We start from the raw sequence: 5,352 nt of genomic DNA, 5'->3' as shown, positions 1-5,352 counted from the left end.
TCTCCTTTTAATGAAGTACACGATTTAGTTCAATATTAACCAGTTATCTACCCTGTGGAGTAATTCTAGTGAGATAATTCTCTTACATAATGAACTATATTCGTTATTAACATGAAATAATTCAAATGAATAATCCATTTGTAGTTAAACGTGTTGATGGATTTTTATTTTATTCACGTACAATGAAACTACATAAGAGCATCCGCAGCGGTGGCGTCCGTCCGTGCCGCTGCTGCGAGCTGTCCGTCCATGCCAGCGGCACGGCGCTGCTCTTAGCTAAGAGCACGCCCGTGCCGCCGAGCAGCCCTACGTGGCGTATTCTTATTGGCCAACGGCTAAATTCGATTTTATATTTTTTTTTTAATTCGAAATTTATTTAAAAAAATGTTTTTAAATAAAAAAAATATTTTCCCACTTCCCAAAAAATTATATCCGTTTTCTACCCACTTTTAATTTATTTTTCAATTTTTTGCCCCCAAAATTCACATTTTCATCTATAAATACCCCCACTTCAACAAAAAAATTCCTATAACACTTTAATTATAGGAATTTTTAATTTGTAAGATTTTAATTATGTATTTTTATTTTTTAGGATTTTAATTATGTAATTTTTATTTTTTAAGATTTTAATTATGTAATTTTTATTTTTTAATATATTTTTTATAATGTAAAAATATTTTTAGTAATTGAAATATTTAAATTAAATAATAGAATAGTGGAACCCTTGAGCTTGTCCTTAGCTAAGAGCACGAATGTGGGTGTTGTGCTCTTAGCTAAGGACAATGAGTAAAAGTAGGTCTGGGCCCACCTCCGTGCTCTTAACTAAGAGCACGGATGGGGATGCTCAAACTAAATTAATATAAGTGATGAACTAGTTATCCCCTTTTAATGAAGCTGTACAATTCATTCTCCTTGCTTTGCAATTCACAACAACCATTCTCTGTGGTTTGCGATTCTCTAAGTATGCTTCTGTTGCTAATTGGAGAAGTCATGTTGTGCGTGCAACATAAAAATTTTGAGTCAAATGGGGACATTTGAGTCATATGTTAGTGAATATATTTGGACTTCAATTCATGCTCTCATAATTAAACATTCATGTTATATATTATTAGGATCTCCAAGTCAAATTATATTGACATATTAAAAATCAAATGAAAACATCAAACTTGATTTGTGTACATGCAGTGAATTTGTGTATATGTGTGCATGTAGTATGTGTCAGGGCGGAGCCAAGAATTAAACTATATATGTTGAATATTTGTAGTCTACTTTAGGTTTTGGACTTATGCATTTAGTGTATTGGGCTGACCCCAATTAATTAAATGCTACAACCTAATATTGTGTATGGGAAGCCCATTGTGGCTTGACTCATCACTTACCTTAACCACACCGATGTTTGCCATGTGGTATGCTTCACCCGGATCATGAACTGGAGCCGTTGGATCCAGGGTTTGTTGGCTGAGTGATGTTAAGTGAGAGACGCCTCACTTTCCTCCATTCTATTCTAGATCTTTCTTTCTCTCATCGATAATTCTCTCTGCCTTCTCTCTTTGTTCACTCTTTACACTTCTCATGCGATTTCGCCGGTGAACTCCTGGGATCTTCTGTGATCTCTGATTAATCCTTGTTTTAGTAGGATCTAACGGTGTAGATCTTGAGTCAGGAGACTTTCTCGGTTTTCTTCATAGTGTGAGGTTGATTCTGTTGGGGTTTGGTTCCCCTTGCACAGCGGAAGTCATGCATAACAGCATAAACAAATAAATCATGCATACAGATCTATTTGACTGATTATGGGATCAATTAACCACATGTTAAACAATCAATTGCATTCAAGAATGCGCATAAATTCATGCTTAAGGAAATTAAACCCTAATTCATGAATTCTACGGTTTAGAATTACCGATCTGATTTTCCAAAGAATCGTCGATTGCTTACGCCTTCTCCACGAGATGATCTTCTTACTCAACCACGAATCTTCTAATCTGTATCCCGAACTCAGATTATGACCTTTGGGTGGGCAAAGCTTGTCAAAATCGAAAAAGGGCTTGATTAGGGGAGAAGACAAAAATTCAGTTCTGGAGAGAACTGAAAAACACGTTCAATCTGGAGAGAGAGGAACGGTTAAAAATGTATTAATTAATTATGTCTTCTCCCTAATCTCCTTTATATATAGAGTTATGTTGGCCAGATTAAGGATCCATGGAGGTTGGACTTGGGCCAAACCTGTTGGTCTTTTACTAATCAAATTAAGCCCCAATTTAATACAAGTCCAACAGAATATTATTATCAGCTACTACAGTAAAATAATATTGATTGTCCGTCCAATCCCAAATTACGAGTAATCCGGGCTTTACCTCTTTAATTTATTATTTCCCGTGTTTAAGATATAAAATCCATTAATTAATTTAAGTCTGCTATTTGACTTTAATTAATTAATATATCTTTTTCCAAGAGTTGTCTAGTTCAAAATCTTTATTTATTATTCTAGAATAAATTCCAATCGGCCGGGTTTCTGAATAATAAAACCTTTTTCGAACACCTCTTGAGGATATTATCAAACTGGACTCACCCAGCACACGATTCATTGCAATAACAATACTAGAACCTCTAGACATTCATCACCACTACCCAAGATATCAGGATTCTTGGATTGCGAAAAATCCGCACCATTTGATAAATCAGAGTAGTGCATAATCAATATTGTATGCTCAGTATTATATCAACAATGATTAAGAAATAACAATCACCAAGACCTCGTCTTTCAGTAAATAGCAAGAAAGACTTATCTCAACCGTTAGATCCTTCAGTGCTATACCACACCAGTGTCGTTTATTTCCTAAGGTAAGGAAACATGCGGACTGACACTGCAACTTTTCACGATAGGTAGCCAAAGCCTATCTAGGTTGTGAAATTCTATTTCTCTTCTACAAAGGACCGACTGCGTCACCTTCTGTGAACATCGTTCACAACCAGTCTACTATGTAGAAAAATTAGACTTGTTTGCTTCTTATATATTTAAATGTTTGATAAACATCTTATAGATGCACAAGCAGACATCAATGTGATAAAATTACTTCTTCTCGCCTTGGGTTAAAAGTGGATTGTGGAATTTATTGTATACAAACAATTTTATTCATGCAAAATGCTCGAAATATGTTTTTCAGTATACCAATCCTAACAGGTTCTGACCTAAGGTTGGAATCTTACAGTGTTTGGTGTTAGAGAAGTAAGAACTTGTGAAGCGCTTGTGAGATTTGTGAGTTTCGGTTGGTTCTGAGCTGAATGGACGGTTTGTGGCAGTCGGTGTGGCTAGGGTTTTCAGACCTAGAGTTTGACGGTTTTCCATCTTGTGACTTGTGATTGAAGCGTGTGGGGAGGTCTTTGGCCTGGTGTAGTCACTGTTGTGACCTGAGCCATATCTCTACTTGTTTTTCCTTGGTTACTGGTTATCTCTTGCTCTTGTTTAGATCCGAGAGAATCTCGAGTTGTTATACTAATCTCTCTATCTAGTGTGCAGGGTTTCTAATCGGTAGAAGCTTGGATTTCAGATCGGGTCAATGATATGTGGATAGCTAGGGTTTAGATTAGAAACACAATATGTAATAGTTAGTTAGATTCTTAGATTCTTTGTAATCTTGAATTGATCTTTGTAATTGGCTTGTTCCTACTGAGATTAGTCATCTCAGTGCTGGCCTAATACATAGAGGTCCCGGTAATTAGTGAATCCCGAGTGATCTGATCCCTACAATATTTGTTATTAAGATGAAATAATTCAAATGAATAATCCATTTGTAGTTAAACATGTTGATGGATTTTTATTAATTCGCGCAGTGACGAAACCAGAAATTTTAAGAAGTCGGGGCTAAAATTTAACAAATGTGTAGCACAACGATCTTGTTTTATGCGGAAGAGGCTAATCTTTATCCCGACGTATCCAAGATTATATTCGAAGTAGTTATTAGTTCATTTTTATATATAAATACATACGAATTATAAAGGTATACACAATTTATCATTTATTTTATATTTATTTATATTAGGTAGTGGACCTAACACTCTATTAAATTCATACACTCATGTACTCCTATAATATAAAAGGTGGGATCTATATTTCAATAACTTTTTCCACTACTTTCTTTCATTTTTTTTAAACTCACGTTGGGTCAAAATGAGACTATAAATCGTGAATAAATGAGTTTTATTAAAGTAATATTTATCTATAAACTTAAAACTAATAAATTAATATAGTACAAGAAATTTATATTAAAAAGAAGAATTTTGAGTATTTAAAAATATTTTTTCTCTTAAAATCTTAAGAAAGTAGTAATAAAGATTAGAGTAAAGGCCAAAACTGGTCCTGAGCATATGGTCCTTTTACGATTTTGGTCCTAAACTTTATCTTTTGGATTTTTTGGGCCTGCACATTTCAAATCGGATCACATTTGGTCCTCCGTCACTAAGTCCGTTAATTTTATAGCAGTCTGCTGCTCAAATGCCATGGCTGATGTGATGAGCTTCTCTTCTTGTTCTTCTTCTTGTTCTTCTTCTTCTTCTTCTTCTTCTTCTTCCTCCTTTTCTCTCTTTCTCTCTCTTCTTTCTCTTTCCTTAAAATAATTAGGAATTAATTAGTGACTTAAAAATCAGAATTAAAAGTCTGATTTGGTCAAAATTAGGTTAAACCCGTTGACTGTTATAAAATTAACAGAACTATTGATGGAGGACCAAATGTGATCCGATTTGAAATGTGCACGACCAAAAAATCCAATAGATAAAGTTTAGGACCAAAATCGTAAAATGGTCATATATTCAGGAACAATTTTGTCCTTTACTCTAAAGATTAATATATACATTAAGAATTAGGGTAAATGTATAAAATATTGAATAGTATTATTGAATTCCTAATCAAATGAATACCAATGACCCAATCCATTTTTATGGTTTCCAATTCTGCCTCCTTCTCCCTCATTAACACTCTCTTTCCTGCTCAAATATGCACATTTCTCACAAAACACGTCAAAATACCAAAAATAGATAAATTGTGAAAATAATCGACATGCAAAGGGACTTTGACATTAAAAACCTACCAAATAATGGACTTAAAACCGTGCAAAATCCGAGCGTATCAACTCCCCCAAACTTACATTTTTGTTTGCTCTCGAACAAAACAATAAAGACACAAGAATAGATGCACGGAATGCACTAGGACTAGACGTCATAATTGCCTCAAAAGATGAAAGAATAGATTAAGCATATCTTAATGCAATCAAATCAAGCAAGGTTTATTAGTCCACTTTCATTACTAACTCGTAGAACACCTTGAATTCAAGCACTCACATGTGGCAAACTTCCAAA

Source organism: Salvia hispanica, chromosome 4, assembly GCF_023119035.1.
Source record: "Salvia hispanica cultivar TCC Black 2014 chromosome 4, UniMelb_Shisp_WGS_1.0, whole genome shotgun sequence".
NCBI classification, from domain to species: Eukaryota; Viridiplantae; Streptophyta; class Magnoliopsida; order Lamiales; family Lamiaceae; genus Salvia; species Salvia hispanica.
The sequence above is the reverse complement of the archived record's forward strand: the minus strand, read 5'-3'. Positions refer to the sequence as shown.